The 18106-nt window shown below is 43.2% G+C and overlaps 1 protein-coding gene across 1 annotated transcript in view; it reads right to left on the reverse strand.

Annotated features, from left to right (window-relative positions):
- mid1 (midline 1) overlaps positions 1-15276 on the reverse strand; it is a 159076-nt gene extending 143800 nt beyond the window's left edge. The window contains exon 1 of the mRNA XM_052014851.1: positions 15066-15276. The gene's annotated coding sequence lies outside the window, so the exon portion shown is untranslated. The remainder of the gene's footprint in view (positions 1-15065) is intronic.
- Positions 15277-18106: the final 2830 nt, after the last annotated feature.

An 18106-nucleotide genomic window follows, 5' to 3' on the forward strand; every position in this document is an offset into this window, starting at 1 on the left:
ATATTACAGTGCAATTTTTTTTAAGAGAATAGTTTCAACAGAAGATGATTTTGTTTTTAGGACATTACTGGTGGTAGGGCACTCAACTGAGCCAGAAATTATAGGTTCAGATTTTTCACTCAGAGTGCTGCATTACCAGAGGTGCTGCTTCAAGTGAAACAGAGTCTGTCTACTCAGAGAACCTTGGCATCCTCTGAAGAAATGTTACCTAGTTCTCTCCAATGTTGTTGAGCCAGAGTTGTACAGCACAGAAACAGGCCCTTCAGCCCACCACATCCATACCAATGTTTTCACCCATCTGCACTAATCCCATTTCCCTGCTTTGGGACCTTATCCTTCTATACCTTGCCTATTTAAGTGTCTGTCTAAGCATGTGATTGTATCTGATTCCACCTCCTCCTCCAGCAGTGCATTCCATATAATCAACCACTGTGCAAAAAAAAAACACCCCTCAGATCTCCATTAAAACTCCTTCCTCTCAACTTGAACCTACACCCTCATTTGTGATACATGGAATTCATGCCCCTACCCTAGGTAGGATATCCCAGCCAATATTATAATTAACAACCACTCATTACTATCAAGCCAGGGCACCTGAATAATGATATCGGACAGGTATTACAGGCTATAGGGTTACAGATTATGGCAGAATCCAATCCTGACGCTACTGATGATCCATAACCTCATGGATCCTCAGGGCCGAGTTGCTGCATCTGTTCTAAATCTATAATTTAGCAGAACAATGGTAATACCAAACACAATGGAGAGTCACAAGACTGTCTCCATGTGGACTGTGCAGTGGTCATTCCATGGAACAGTACAGCACCATACAGGCCCTTCGGCCCACCATGTTGTGCTGACCTTTAAACCACACCCAAGACTATCTAACCCCTTCCTCCTGGGGAATCTCCTCTGCACCCTTTCCAATGATTCCACATCCTTCCTGTCAATACTCCAATGAATTATGCATCTGCAGCAGGCAGTTTGGTCAGGATGAGGCAAGCTACCTTTTCTCTCATTGAGAGTTTGACCTCAGGGCCAGACTGGCAACTTGGCCGGCTAATTCAATGCAAATGTTACTGTATCACTCTTGGTGGTAGATGTTAAAGTCCCACAAGTTCTATGCCCTTACTGCCTTAATGACTTCTTCGAATTAGTGTTCAACATTGTCAGCTGAGAGAGGATAATCAGCAAGAGGTTTCTTGGCCCATTTTGACCAGATGCCATAAGCCTTTAGCAGAGCCAGAATCAATGTTAAGGGTATTTGTGAAGGTGGCTAATGGGGAGCCTGAGTTCAGTATCAACACTAACGAGCTGAGAATGAATCGTGCTAACACTGAAATGAGCTCAGACACACATAGCATTGTGTACACATAAGTGAAAAAATTATGTGAATGCACAGAAATAACACTCAAGTTCAGCCAATAGATTAATACAGAGTACCAAAAAAATCATGTTCAGAAAAGGCAGCCTATAGTGACAATACCATACCTTGGCAGAATAGATGACTATACAATTCTCCTCCCAGTTATTCTTGGTGACCATAATACTGTAATATCTGAGAGTGATTTTAAGCACATCCTTTACAGGTAACTGTCCTCCACTCACCAAAATTCTGAGGAAGTTTATCAGGAAAAGCTACTGTAGTTTCTTTTCTCTTGGCTCTTCAAATAGGATCTATTTTCTGAGTAACACACACACACACACACACAAAGTGCTGGAGGAACTCAGATCAGGTGGCATTTAAAAAGGGAAATTAACAGTCGAGGTTTTGGGTCAAGACCCTTCATCAGAACCAGAAAGGAAGAGGGCAGAAGCCAGAATAAGAAGGTCGGGGAGGAGGAGGAGCACACGCAGGCAGGTGATAGACGAGTCCAGGCGAGAGGAGGAAGGTAGGTGGGTGGGGGAGTGGCGAGATGCAAGAAGCTGAGAGGTGATTGGTAGAAGAGGCAAAGGGCTGAAAGAATCTGGTAGGAGAGGGCAGTAGACCATGGAATAAAGGGAAGGAAGTGGGGAATAGATGGGCAGGTCATGGGGGGGGAAGGGGGAGGAAAGAAGGGGTGAGAGAGCCACAGGAACAAGCAAAGACAAATGGTGGGGGAGGAGGGGAGGGTTTACTAGAAGTTAGAGAAATCAATGTTGAAGTCATCAGGTTGGAGACTACCAAGTCAGTAATATGAGGGCCAACCTCTCTAACTTCTGGTAACCTGCCCCCTCTTTTCCCACCCCCTCCCTTTGTTTTCCTTATTCCAGTCACCCCCTCACTCCTCTTCTTTCCCCTTCCCCACCCTCATGACCTGCCCATCTATTCCCCACCTTTCTCCACCCCCCCCCATGGTCTCTCTCCTACCCCCTCTCCTACCAGATTCTATCTTCTTCAGCCCTTTGCCTCTACTTATCACTCCCTTTCATTCCCCTCCCCCATCCACCTTCCCCCTCTCACCCATCACCTGCCAGCCTGTGCTCCTCCCCCTCCCCGACCTTCTTATTCTGGCTTCTGCCCTCTTCCTTTCCAGTCCTGATGAAGGGTCTCGACCCGAAACGTCGACAACTGTTTATTTCTCTCCATAGATGCTGCCTGACCTGCCGAGTTCCTCCAGCATTTTGTGTGTTGCTCCAGATTCCAGCTTCTGTAGAATCTCGTCTGTTTTCTGAGTAAGTTGACTTACTGCACCATGAACTCTGATGCAAGACACACACACCACCCACCTCCAATACATTGATTACATTGCAACAGCCAGTAACTATTCTGTTCAGATAATGCATTGTGGTAACATTCATAACATCAGCCAACATCTATGGCCAACACATTGAGAACACAATGCACTACTATTGAACACAAGGTCTCATGACTTTAGATAACAGAATGTTATGATTTCAGATAAGGTAGAAAGCTATCACTTCCGAATTCAGGATGCTCAGCCTCAATACTAGTGACTTCAGATAACCCGTTGTAATAACACTGGTGAGTTCATAATTAGCACTCCAAGGTTTAGATAAAGCAAGCATACAAACCGCTAACATTTTTAAGTGATAATACTGGAAGTGGTAATGCACAATGTTCACAGTAGGGTAACCAGCATGATTACATATAGAAGGAAAAAACCAAATGAATCAGAAAACAAACTACCAATACTGTTGTTGATCCATCCATCAAACTGAATGCTAAGTGAGAAAGTGGTCATGACTGATGCAGTATTGATGCACAATTCTTCCCACAACATGTTGATATAAAAGCATTAAAACAAGCCTGGGGGTAAAACTACACAACTCAATGAAATAAGCATGTTCTACAAAGATAGTTCAGCCTCTCATATTTTCATTCATAATTTTAATTATTGATTGGCAAATGTCCTGACTTCTATTGGCTTTACAGACCTTCTCATCACTTCCATTTTCCATCTGAGGTGGATATGAATACACACGTCCTTTCCAGAAATCAGAAAAACTATCTGACAACAGACCACAACATCTAGTAAGTGTCAATGTTACCTAACCACAGGCTAAGTGAATTGCAGTGGATCTTCAATACTCAACTGCTTAAAAGAAGGGTTGCCCATTTAAGAGAAGGATGAGGGGGAAGTTTTTCCTCAGGGAGTCAAGAGTCTCTTAAAAAGTGATGGAAGCAGAGTCTTTGAATATTTAAAGCAGAGGTTGATGAATTCTTGATAAGGAAGGAATTGAAAGATGATCAGGAATAGATGGGAATGCTAAGTGAGGTTACAATCAGACCAGTCTTGATCTTTGCCTGGTGGAGCAAGCTCAAGGAATTGATTTGTCTGCTTTGTGAACAGAGATCAGGAGAATGGGCTCCCACAGGACCTACTTATAGTCAGGTCTGTCAAAATTGAGAATCAGACAGTGTAGAAAGGGAGCTTCTGCCAACTCAAGGCACGAACACCACAATGTGCACAGCAAACACATTAGCATACACCTCCTTGGGCACTCTCCCACACACCCTCAAACCTTGCCCCCACCCTCTCAGTTCCCCTGGAATAGTACAAGACAGAACTTGCATTTAAATGATACTTTTCACATTCCTGGGCCCCTTTCCTATACCCACTAAAGTGCCTTTTAAATTAACTTTTGTGTAGTCATTGTTTCAGTATTGGCAATTGAACAGTCAGTTTGCCTCCTGCAAGCTGTCACAACTACACCATCTGATTTAATGGTGTTGGTTGAGGGATAAATAATAGCCAGGACAGAGAGGAAAACTTCCCTGCTCTTCCTGGAATTTTGCTGTAGGATTTGTTTTTCTCTAGGTACACCTGAGGGGCCATTTGTTTACAGCAACAATCTGGCAGAGGAACTCAGCAGGTCGAGCAGCATCTATGGGAGGAAAGGAATTGTCAATGTTTCAGGTCAAAACCCTACACCAGGACATTTTGCCCACCCTCTCAGCCTAACAATGTTACCTCTGATCCTGCAACATCCCCTCATCACTGCACTAGGGTGGTAGTTAGGACTTAGCACTGAAGGTCCATGGTGACATGACTATATACTGACTGTTACTGTATATTGGACATGTTCCTACTTTAGTTGTAGCCTAACTAAGAAGGGGCAATTTACAGCAATGATAGTGAAACAGAGTGGCAAGCCATCTCTGCTGCTCTTGCAGAGAGAGTGTTTCAAGATCTGAGTACGAGACCATAGTTAGTCTCAGTGGCAGTAGAGTTGCTGCCTCACAGCTCCAGTGAACCAGGTTCAATCCTGCCCTCCAGTATTGCATGCGTGAAGTTTGCACGTTCTCCTTGTGACCATGTGGGTTTCCTCCAGTTGCTCCGATTTCCCCCATGTCTTAAAGATTGGCCACTGTAAACTGCCCCTTGTACCTAGGTGAGTGCTAGAATCAGAGGAAGCTGATGTGTGGGGGGAGAATAAAATAGTGATTAGTGTAGGATTAGCAAAAATAGGTGCTTGATGGTCAGCATGGGCTTAATGGACCGAAGGACCCGTTTCTGTGCTGTACGACTCAATAATTCCAGTCAGGACTAACCAAGGGGGACAGGGCATTAAACTAACAGATTGTATGTCCACTTAGTACCCTCTGTGGACTTTCTTCCATTCATTTAACCTCTCAACAGGGCTTGATATAAAACTTGCAATGTTTCACCTCCTGCTTCCAAGCACCTTCCCCAGGCTCTCACCATGCACCTTAGTTCACAGTATTCCCTGTTCCAGAGCCAATATGAAAGCAAACAGGTTCTTTAATACCCAATAAGACAACTCTGAACTGTCACTTAGTCCCATCTTCATAATTGTCAATTAACACAAACAACCTAATCTAGTCTTAGCAACCAGGAAACCACTGGATTGTCATAAAAATGCACTGGATTCAAAGCTCTGCAGGGAGAAAAATCTATTATCACCCTGTTTGGCTTACATGTGACTCCAAACTAACAATGTAATTAGTTCTTAACTGCCTCCTGAGCACAGGGCAGTTTGGGACAGACCATAAATGCCAGTGTTATCAGTGATGTCCACTTCCTGTGAATGAATAAATATTCAGAAAAGCTTAAAACAGAACTATAACACATGTATATGGGATGCAGAACATTTACTCCAAAATCAACAATTGATCAAGGTTTTAATCACCTGATGTAATTATTCAGTTATCCATTTTGAAGTCACAGACATATAGGGCTATAGTCACTATTCTTCCTGGGTTACCCTGGAGTCTCCACATTAATAAATGACTCACCAGGACACCACTGGGTACAATGCTTCAGCATGAGTATAATCTCCAGGACTCTGCTGCAGTAAAAAAATTACCTCATTTTGCTTGAATACTCAATTATTAATTGACAATTATGAAGATGGGACTAAGTGACAGTTCAGAGTTGTCTCATTGGGTATTAAAGAACCTGTTTGCTTTCATATTGGCTCTGGAACAGGGAATGTTGTGAACCAAGGTGAGAGCCTGGGGAAGGTGCTTGGAAGCAGGAGATGAAACCTCTTGGATAATATCCAACAGGATGCTGCAGCCCAATGTGAAAGTGAGGCTCTTGTGCAGTTTCCCTATCCTGTCATTGAATGACATTGATATTCACTGGATTCCGAGGTCTGCCTCAAACAGTGGATTGAGGCTTACAAATGCCTGGTGATTACAGAATCATCCAAAACAACAGCAGGTAAGAACATCATTCCTGTAAAGACACATCACCTGACAATCCTTCTTACTGAAGAAACATCAATGGGTAAAATCAGGTTCATATTTAATTTTCACTAATTACTGTAGAGTTAAATTATAATGATTGAAAAAAGCTATTCACACTTGTGCTTTAAAGTATGATCAAGAATACAATTGCCTCAGTAATTTAGTGATAGCATTTAAAAATGAATGCAGTTGCATCAGAAAGATGCAAGTTTGTACATCAACAATGCAAGTAAATTAGTTTATTTGTTGGTAATAATTGTCAAGACAAAGAACTTAAAAAGGGTACACAATTTCTACCATACTATCCTGAAGGAGACAAACTAAACCCCAATCAGTTTCCATTTATGTAACTGATTATCTGACCAGAAGTTGGAAATGGGGCCATGGTGGGTAGTTCAGTCATGCAGTGGGATTATGTGCGAGGGGAGCACTTGCTGAGGTTTGGGTCAGGTGTGAGAGAGATAAACCTGTGTAGGCATTGACTGAAGCCAAACTCTGGGCTGAGATCTGGCTAGGCTGGGAAATAGTTGGGCTGGGAAAGGGCTGCCTAGACCTTGAAAGAGTCCAAGAACAGATGTAACTCAATGTGGAATTATACACATGGAGTGGAGATTATGAGCAGAGTTAGAAGGGAATTAGTAGATGTTGCTCATGGACAATGATCCAAAATGTGGTTAACAGGACCAATGAGAAGAGGTTTGGCAAGTTTCTGATTTCTACAGATCAGCAAAACAAGTGAACTAAATTGACAAGAAAATGAAACAGAAGCTGTTGGAAGTCAAGTGTAAGCAGGAAATGGTAGCAATATCTAGCAGTCAGACAGTATCCTTGGAAAGAGAAACTAAGTTAATGTTACAGGTCAGAAAAATTAGTCATTTCTGCCCGTCATCTGTCTGATTTTGGCTCAGTGTTTCTCCTTCATTAGTATAGTCTGGCCTGAAGTATGTCCCACATCCCTGCTCTAAGCAAGAGCTAACACAGACAAGGAAGCATAATCTGATTCTAACCACCAAACTGATTCACTTGGTCTCACCCTATCGGAGGTATTCCTTGTGTTCTACCTACCTTCTCTGCAACTGAAAACTAATTTGTTTTCTCACTTTCCAGTTCTGACTAAGGGTATCAGACCTGAAATGTTAACTCTTTCTCCCCCCACAGATGTTGCCTGACTGCAGGGTGTTTCCAGGATTCTTTTTTTTAATTTCATACCTGAACTTTCATATCATAATTGCTGATATCTGCAGTTCTTTTGATTAATGTTTCAAATAAATACCTCCATCAGAATTGGGAGAAATTAGAAATCAAACATTTAAAGGTGCAGAGAAGGGACAGAGGTGGCGAAAACAGAGGGAATCTCTGCAAAATGACTGAGAGAGACATTGTTAATTCAGTCTGCATCACACTATGCTAAAGATTTAGAACAAACATTCCTCAGGAGTCTGGCTTTAGCTGTGAATGTGAAAACACAATACATTCCAATATTAATAACAATCATTTTGCTTTCAATTACAAATTACAACTTAGTAGTATTTTTCCAAGACTGTACATGCCCCTTTAAAGAGCTGGTATTGTATTTTTAATGTCACTATCAAAATTTAGCTGCAGCATTCTTTACAACAGCATGAAATTTTGGACTAAGACTCCCAGCATCTGTCCTAATGAACTACAACCTAATGAACCCATTTCTGAGTAATTCTCTGCTTCCTTTCATCAAATGGTAATTTGGCCTGTCACAGACTGGTATTATTACTATAGGGGAGTAGGATGGGGCGCCATTGTGTTGTCAAGAACTTGCAACATATTCACAAACTCCTCATCCAGTGGGCTCCTGAACCACCCCAGGTGACCACTAGGGGGAGGCCAATACCAATATCATCCCGCACTACCCCCCTCTCCAACTGTAAACTCCTCAAACCCACACACTCGAGGCTTATGGGGAAGCAGTCTTGAACACTTTCCAGTAACAATTTCAAAGAAGCCCAACTTATACCATGTGGTTCACAATTGCCTCTTTTCACCCAAAGTTTGGAGGAGCGCTGTGTGAATGCGGCCATAGGGAGAATTAGGAGATGTCGGTTGTGGCCCAGCCCACTTTCTCACATCAACCAGTTCAGATACAAACGGCTAACAGTCTGCCCTGACAATTATAGAGCCAATTCATCAACAAGTCAACAGTCCCACTATTAGCTTATAGACTTACAAGAGCCAAGTAGAGCTTTACAAATTTTATATCCATCTGTATTTCCTTTAAAAGTTGACATTTGAGCTCAGAAGAAGTGTATTAATTAATTTTAAGTGTAGTGTATCCTCTGGCCAAGTACTTTTGTTTCTGATGCATGTTTGTCTCCTCAAGTGTATCTTAATATTCCCTGCAGATTTCTTTAATATTGTGAAGATCATGAGCATAACATATGGAACACATAAAATGTTTATAGATGTCTGTATTAAATAATATTCATTTCACTTGACAAGCAAACTGCCAAAGTTTTCAAAATTGAGGACAATTTATTTATTGGAAGCTTTGGTTATACAAGTGTTATGCAGTATGTACGCAACTGTCAGGCTACAAAAAAAAATTTCCACAGTTGTGTGGGGTGGTACCGTGAGCTACCCAGTGGAACTCTTCATTCATTCTAAATGACACCTCCATTTTGAGATCATGATGCCCTGTCACCATTGGTGATTTATCACAGGAAAAATTACTGGCAGCATTTGAGGGACAAAGGTGGTATTCAATGTCTTTGAGTATCTCCCAACAAGCTCTGCATGGACCATGCTTGGTGTGGGCTAGAAACTGAATCAATCATTGGCTGGAGATCCAAGCAGGCTTCATGATGAGACAATTGTCTAATGCAAATGCCGTGGCAGGATTCACTATTTCTTTCCCTCTGAAAATGGACTCCATCACAAATTTGACGATCTCATTTAAAGGGAAACAAGAGAATATTTTGCAGAAAGGTTAATGAGACACAGTTGCATCAAACAAATAGAAGATTCAAGATGAAGGCCCATCACCATGTGATGAGGGGTCATCAACCTGAAATATTAGTTGTTTCTCTCTCCACTGATGCTACCTGGCCTGCTAAGTATTTCCAATATTCTGACTCCAGCACCAGCAGTTTTTTTTTGCTTCAGTTCCCATCACCATCCCTGCAGGACAACAGGGGATAGGCAATACATGCCAGCCTTGCCAAATAATTTTTGGAAATGAAAGTTCTTGCTTGAGCTTGCTAGTCAGAAAAGCAATGCTTATAATGGCTTTCAGCAGACATGCTCATTCACCATCCATTTACAACTACATTCATTGTTACTTGTTAATGTAGGATGGAACCTCTTTTACACCTCATCCATGTTATATTATTAATCCTGACAGAATTTCTGGTTGTTTACATCTGCAATCGAATTGATCAAAAGTGCTTTGAATTTGTTAGCCACTCATGGGTTTAGAATTGAGAGATAAAGACTTATTTATATGGCATGACTTCAAAGCATTTGACAGCCAATGAGGCATTTGTATTGTAGTTGTAAGGTAGGAAATACAGCAGTCAGTTTATGCACAGCAAGATCCCATAAAATCAATGTGACATTGACTGGCTCATCCGTTGTGGGGATGCTGAATGAGGGGCATGCTAGAGTAAATATTCCAACTCTCCTTTCAAAGAAACCATGGAATTCTTATGTCCCAGTGGACATAACTGGAGCCAGTTTAACCAGACGATTTCACATAGTAAGCTTGTCGAGGGATAAATATTTGAGCCAGCCTGGACAATGTGACCCTGACTCTGGAGTGCAGCATTCTTAAAATATTAGGCAGCCTGTGACTTTAAAGGGAAATGACTGATTCCCCCAGAGACAGCTGAGGGAGTCTGCCCTCTACACGGCTTTGAGTTACAGCTGCAGTCAACAAGATAGTCACATCAGCCCGATACTAATCTCCCACTCTCACTCCTGTTGAGTTGGGAAACAAGAGATGTCTGATTTCAATCCAATCCACATGAACAAATCCACATTGTTTATGAAGAGCTGTACACTTTCTGAGAAACAGGGAAATGCATGAGAAGAGCCAAGCTCCTGCTTTAACAGATAAAATGATATCGCTCACCCTATGTAGGCAGCCATCCAAAAACAATAATTGGAGCTTTCCAATACATCCTGAATTTCTAGCTGCAGAATTTCTCCAAAATGGATCACGTGAGGGGAAGCAAAATTAGATTACATGGGAAAAAAAGAGCACATTGAAAAAACATTCCATTTTAACTTTGGGCAGACTAATTAAAACAAAATCCACAGATTGAAGAAAGCACAGTTTGTCTGAGGAAGGGGCAAAGGTTAAAGAATATGTTGTTGAATGTTATGACGAGCTGAGTCAATGTGGTTGTATGCATGAGATTAAAGCCTGTAAGGATTGTGCAGATTCCTCTACAGTGTCTATATGCAGGTCCATCTCCATTCGGGGCTATTGTCTGGCGTGAATTCCTCAGACTTTAATCCTAAAGAAGGAAATCCGGGACAGTTGCTGAGAATGTGTCAGATTTGAGTTTCCTCTCACTGCGGTCTTGTGAACAAGACCATGCAGGAAATCTCCACTCCAACCAAACAAAAAAAAATACCTTAGGGCAAAGTTCTCAAACTCTGCTCTGCAAATGAAAGGTTCTGGTTGGGAGGTTTCAGCCTGTAAGAATATTTCAATGGAGACCAAATCTATTATGGGCAACATGGGAATGCTTCGAAGAAACTGCAGGCCCACTGTGGATAGAGAGAAAATTGAGCAAGATCACTCTGAAAAGACCTGGGAGCACATGAGGAAGTTGTAACATCCCAAGGAAACCTGCAGTCCTGGTCCGTTGTTCACTTTCTAGGCTCTGTAATATGAGGGCGTAGCCCACACAGCTAATTTCCTGCTGTTTTCTATTGCACAATTGTCTGCCTTTCACCCTCACTCAAAAAATATTGACTAAACAAAAGTAGAAATTGTTGGAAATACTCAACATCCGTGAAGACAGAAATACCCAATGCTTCCAGTCAATAACCTATTATCAGAACTGTTATGATGCAGTTGCCTGTTCCTCTCTCATGGATGCTCAATGACCTGCTGAGGGTTTCCACCATTCTCTTTATTTACAATACTCACATGCAGTATTTTGCTTTTGGGATATCAGAACTGGTAGGGTTTGTTTGGAGCTTTATACATCCAGTATTAGTGAAGAATTGGTACATGGGTACATCAGTTAGTGTTGCTACTGTACAATTCCAGTGACCCAGATTTGATCCTGACCTCAGGTGCTTCTGTGTGGAGTTTGCCTGTTCTCCCTGTGGGTTTCTCCTGAACGATCTGGTTTCCACCCACATCTTGAAGGCATGCTGGTCGTTAGGTTAATAATCCCTTGATGTCAGTAATGGCAAAAAAATTATGGGAAAGCTGAGGGGTACATACACAAGAATAAGTAACAAGGGAGTAAGTGGGGAAACAAGACTGAAGGGAACACCCTGAGAACTGGCATTGACTCGATAGGCTGAATGGTCTCTTATGTCAAGAGATTAAAAATGAGAAAGAATATACAATACCTTGAATCACATTTACAACACAGGAGGAGTCCAGACTGGCTTCAAGGGGAACATCCCATTAGTCCCATTCCCCCCTCTCCTTAATTCCCTGTATCCCTGCAACTTACTCTCACACATGCCCAACAGCACCCCCTTGATTTTTTTTGTCATTAACACTGGAGTAATTTATGCAGTGAATTAACCTACCAGCATGTCTTTGGAATAAAGACTGAAACCTGAGCTCCCAGGAGAAATCCAGAGAATATGCAAACAAACACAGACAGCACCTGAGATCAGGATTGAACCCGAGTCACTGGAGCTGTGAGGCAGCAGCAGTAACTACTATGCCACCCTAAAGGAACAGCAAACAAACCTATATATATTGCAAGGACATCTATATGATTGTGTAAAGCACTTATGAGTTCAGTACAAACAATGATGTTGATTGTGCATCATACATTTTGAAGTGTACTCACTGATGTAACATTGGAAGTATGGTGGTAACCTATGCTCAGTGTAGTCTCAAACAAAAATCAATAGTGATTGGTTTTAGAAATTAAGATGGAGAGATAAATCTTGACCTGAACAGTGGAAAGTGTTTCCTTGCTCTGCCTTGAACACTGCTGTGGGATCTTTGAGTCCACCCAAGGAAGCAGGTTGGGATCTCCACTCAATGTCTCACCTGAATGGCATCCTCTCCTGATGGTGTGGCAGTCCCTCATTACTGCACTGACCTGGAGCCACAAACAATCTGCTGGAAAAACTCAGTGGGTGGAGCAGCATCCACAGGGGGAGAGGAATTGAGGAAAACTCTCGTCCCACAGATGCTGCTCGACCCACTGAGCTCCTCCAGCAGATTGTTTGTTGCACTAGATTTCAGCATCTGCAGTGTCTTGGGTCTCCACTGCACTGACCTGGAATGGGCAGGTTGTCTTTTGAGGAAAGGTTGGACAGACTAGGTTTGTCTGCTGGAGTTTAGAAGAGTGGGACATAATCAAGACATACAGCCTTGAGTTGTCTTGACCAGGTGGATATGCAGAGGACATTTTCCTTCGAGGAAGAAGCTAAAGGAGTCACAATTTTAAAATAATTCAAGACCAGGGTGAGGCACAATTTTCTGAGATCACAAGGCTTTTGAACTCTTTTCCTAAGAGGGAAATGGGAACAGAATCTTTGAATATTTTTAAGCCAGGGGTAGATAGTGGATAGTCAAAAGGATGAAAGGTTACTACAGGTGAACATGGAACATTACAGCGCAGTGCAGGCCCTTCGGCCCACGATGCTGTGCCGATATTTTATCCTGCTCCAATATCTATCTAACCCTTCCCTCCCACATAGCCCTCCATTTTTCACTCATTCATGTGGCTAAGAGTATCTAGGAGTCCCTAATGTATCTGCCTCCACCAGCTCTGCAGGCAGTGCATTCCACACGCCCACCACTCTTTAAAAAAAACTTACCTCTGACATCCCCCTATACCTTCCTCCAATCACCTTAAAATTGTGCCCCTTCATGCAAGGGATTTTCACCCTGGAAAAAGTCTGACTGTCCACTTGATCTATGCCTCTTATCATCTTGTGCACCTCTATCAAGTCCCCTCTCGGTGGTGAGTGTTTCTCCTGCTCTGCCTTGAACAGTGCTGTGGTGGGTGGGGAGGGAATTTGGAGCTGAGGTTACAATCAGGTCTTATTGAATGGCAGAGCAGACTGGGGGGGCTGAGTGGCCTACTCCTGGTCCAAATTCATAAGCTGCATGATTTGACTACCTGGATTATCAGCAGAACCCTCTAAAGTGGGTTCAGATCATAAACCTCTAAATTTGGGATGAGATTGAGCTGAGTAGTGGCAAAGAGCATAGCACCACATGGATTCAATGAAAACTAATATCTGGATGAAAGATCAGTCCAGATTTATGCTTCTCCCTCCCAGAAAGAGGGAAAATAAGCCAATGCTTAGGATCTCCATCCAGAAATACACTTGTGTAGACATGCAGAGACTTTTGAATTGTGTTTGAATCTCTCAACTACAAGACACTAAGTCTTATAGATGTTTCTGATGTGCTCTTGATTTCTTTCCTCCCTCATCATAAACTCAGACCGGCAGAGATGAGCTCTAAGTAATGTGTTGGGGTGGAAGGAGGGGGGGGGGGGGCGGGGGTGGTGCTGGGGAGAAAGGGTTGGGATGAAACTAACTCGAACGCTGCCGCATTATCCACTACCTGACCTCTGCAGGTTACTAAGAGAATCACACACAAACTGTGCTCAAGACTCAGGTGCTGAAAGACAAATGCAAGAATCCCACTGAAATTAAAAACTACGAGCCGTGGTTGAATAACACTAGTTTGAAACACATGCATGGAAGGTTCACAGAATGACGGTTCCTTCAACTCCACTCAGCTTTTAAAGCAAAAAAAGTCTAAGATGGTGCACTTCTTAATTCTGCAACTACTGCCAAGCAATTTGTCAGCTACATTTTACACAAACTAACAAAAAGTGTTGGGATTAGACACGCATTATGATACCTTTGATTAAAGATACCAGAAATAAGTTACAATTACCCTTTAAAGGAGGGTGAGGTATGTCGAGTGGAATGAATACCGGTTGCACTCATGTTGGATCTAGTCCGTAGGAGTGTGCCTGGTGCTGAATCACTGCCAGTAAAATTGGTGTTAAGTCAGCCTCATAACTGGACTCAAACTTCATCAGTACAGTAATACTGAAGCACCGTCACTCGCTGTTCACTTGAGTGAACCGACACCTTCCTGAAGCTAGCGAGGAAGAGTCACTTGCTCTGTGGGTAACTCTTGCATTATGCGATGGCGGCAGTACAGACACTTAGCATTTCTACCGATAAACCAAGGAAGTGACTGCTCCAACCCATCCTCCAGCCCTGAAACGCAGGAACAAAGTTGGGTCTCGCAAAAGAACTGTTAACCAGAATCCTTAAAACTCGCAGCTCTAATTTAAGTACTGTAAAGTGATTCACCTTCTGTTCAGCGCTGCGCTGCTGTTTAAAATCAAGTATACTAACAAACTGCTCTTTGTCCATGCTGAGGAATCCTTTCTGTTCCCACCAACCTACAAGCATAGGTTGCCATGGAGACACTGCACGTCTATTTGCTATACAAATGATCAAAGGGCCCAGACAACACAAAAAAAACTTGCCAGACTTCCTACTGGCAGGGCACTAATTAACTAACAGAGACTCAGGCCAGTGATTCCATTCACTTACTGCAGTTAACAGCAATGTTCAGGACGCTGCCAAAGTTCTGCATTGGCAAAGCCTGCGAATACCAAATCAAATGGCAAAGCTTTCAACCAGCCTCAAGAGCTATGCCACGGTAGCAGTTTGTTTAGGATAGTCATACCTGCTTCATCTTCAGAATCCCATTATCCGCAGTGCATGAAGAAGTCTGCAAAGCCACAGTTAATAAAAACTTGGCACAAGTGGGAGGTTTATATCCACTCACTTCCCCCCACACTGAAGATCCATCAGACCCTCACACGTTCTTTGTTTAAACTTTGCGCTGCCTACTTGCTGCCGCTCCTGCTCTGTGAGAAGTCAGGAAGAAGGGGACATAGCTGGCTGCCCTCCTCGTTTGAAACCCAAGATCTGATCAGCTGCAGCGAGCCGAGGGAGGTTCTGCCTAAGTCTCGCCAATCAGGCGCAAGGGGAGGAGACTAACATGTCTACACTAGATTAGGGAAGGTTTTATAGGTATTTCAAGATAAAGGGCAACTGAGATCAAAGGCACAAGTTAGCAAAAGGGGAGGAGTCACTGTAAATTGCTGCATCCCTGCTTTTAGTTGGGCAGTATTTCAAAACTAGCTCCAAAACCAGACTGGCCTGGTACAAAACTTTGAGAGTCCCAGTGTAGGGGTCTGTCAGGAATTTCACTGAGGCTCCTTGCTCCTTCTTGCAGCAGCATATCTCACCCACTTGACTAAAAGCAACAAGTAAAAAGCTTCAGCAGGTGCTTGCTCAGCGGAGGTGGAACTAAGTGACACCCTTATGCTCACAGGAGGGATGTTCAAACCCTTACAGGCTGCCCCCAGTGAGATCACCAGCTCACAACTGTTAACAGCCACAATCCACAAAAGTAATGAGAGACAACTGTTTGATTGCTTTATGTTTGAGATCCAGATTCTGTAATTAAGAGTACAGAATAAAGCTGTATTTACATAGCTCTAATAATGAACTGGAGGTGCTTCATAGCCAATAAAGTACATCTCAGCCATGTCGTAATGTGGAAGATTGGGCAACCATTTTATGCACAACAAGGAAATTAAAACCAGTTAATCTGTTCATGCATGTATGTTGGTTGAGGTATAAAAGTTAGGTGGAAGAACTCTTTTGCTTCCTCAAAGGAGCACCTTGGGATTTCTTACGGACACCTGAGGGACAGATTGGGTCTTGGGTGCTGCATTTCATCTGAAAGATGCTCCCTCTGAGAGTGCAGCACTCTCTCAGTTCTGCAGTGGAGTGCCAGCCTGAATTACAATCAAAGCCCCAGCACAGTGGCCAGAGTCAGCCCTGGCTGATTCAAATCAATCTGAACTCAAGTCACTTTAATCACTGAGCATCATCTAAGAAACTTGGTCTGGCAACAACTGGTCAAATTGGAGACACTTCGTTCATTCAGGTCTATAAAGGAATCCTTTTGTTTATGGGACAATTCAAGCATGGGTTTGCAAAGACAAAGTCATACCTTGTGATTTGATTTGCTTGCTAATCCCTTGCCAATGAGCTTAACATATTCTATTCACGTCTTGAACAGAAGGGGATTGGTATGTCACCACCCACCCTGACAGCCTCCAAAGAACCTGAACCCATGGTCACCGTTGAGGACGTAAGATCAGTCTTCCGGAGAGTGAACCCACAGAAAAGATCTGGCCCGGATGGTGTCCCTGGCTGTGTCCTCAGATCCTGTGCAGCTCAGCTGGCAGGGGTATTTGCAGACATTTGTAACCTCGCCCCGCTTCAATCTGAGGTTCCCACCTGCTTTAAGAAGACCACTGTCATCCTGGTACCAAAGAAAAGCAAAGTAACATGCCTTAATGACTACCACCTTGTGGCTCTGACATCCACCATCATGAAGTGCTTCGAGAGGCTGCTCAGGTCATGCATCAGCTCCAGCCTCCCAGACAGCCTCAAGCCTACTGCTGAAACAGGTCTATGGCGGAAGTCATCTCCCTGGCACCACACTCATCTCTGGAGCATCTGGACAGTAAAGACACCTACATTAGACTATTGTTTATTGACTACAGCTCTGCCTTCAATACTATAATTCCAAGCACACTCATCACCAGACTCTGAGACCTGGGACTCAACACCTCCCTTTGCAACTGGATCCTTGACTTCACTCAACAGTGAGGATAGGCAGCAATACCTCCAGCACAATTATTCTCAACACTGGTGCCCCACAAGTCTGTGTCCTCAGCCCCCGACTCTACTCCCTATACATTCATGACTGCGTGGCCAGATTCTGCTTATCTTATCCATCTACAAGTTTGCAGATGATACCACCGTGGGCCGTATCTCAAATAACAATGAGTCAGTGTACAGGAAGGAGATAGGGAGCTTAGTGACATGGTGTCATAACTACAACCTTTCCCTCAACGTCAGCAAAACAAAAGAGCTGGTCATTGACTTCAGGAAAGGGGGTGGTGCACATGCACCTGTCTACATCAATGGTGCTGAGGTTGAGAGGGTTGAGAGCTTCAAGTTCCTAGGAGTGAACATCACCAATAGCCTGTCCTGGTCCAACCATGTAGACACCACAGCCAAGAAAGCTCACCAGCGCCTCTACTTCCTCAGGAGGCTAAAGAAATTTGCCATGTCCCCCTTGACACTCACTAACTTTTATCGATGCACCATAGAAAGCATCCTACCTGGATGCATCACGGCTTGGTACGGCAACTGCTCTGCCCAGGACTGCAAGAAACCACATAGAATTCTGGACACTGCTCAGTTCATCACGGAAACCAGCCTCCCCTCCATGGACTCTCTGCCTCGGTAAAACAGCCAGCATAATCAAAGTCCCCACCCACCCCAGACATTCTCTCTTCTCCCCTCTCCCATCAGGCAGAAGATACAAAAGCCTGAAAGCATGTACCACCAGGCTCAAGGACAGCTTCTGTCCTGCTATTATAAGACTATTGAATGGCTCCCTAGTACAATAAGATGGACTCTTGACCTCACAATCTACCTCGTTATGACCTTCCACCTTATTTTCTACCTGCACTGCACTTTCTCTGTAGCTGTGACACTTTACTCTGCATTCTGTATTGTTTTACCTTGTACAACCTCAGTGCACTATGTAATGAATTGATCTGCATAAACGGTATGCAAGACAAGTTTTTCACTGTACCTCTGTACAAATGACAATAATAAACCAATTCCAATTCC

This window comes from Pristis pectinata, chromosome 4 (genome assembly GCF_009764475.1).
Source record: "Pristis pectinata isolate sPriPec2 chromosome 4, sPriPec2.1.pri, whole genome shotgun sequence".
NCBI lineage: Eukaryota > Metazoa > Chordata > Chondrichthyes > Rhinopristiformes > Pristidae > Pristis > Pristis pectinata.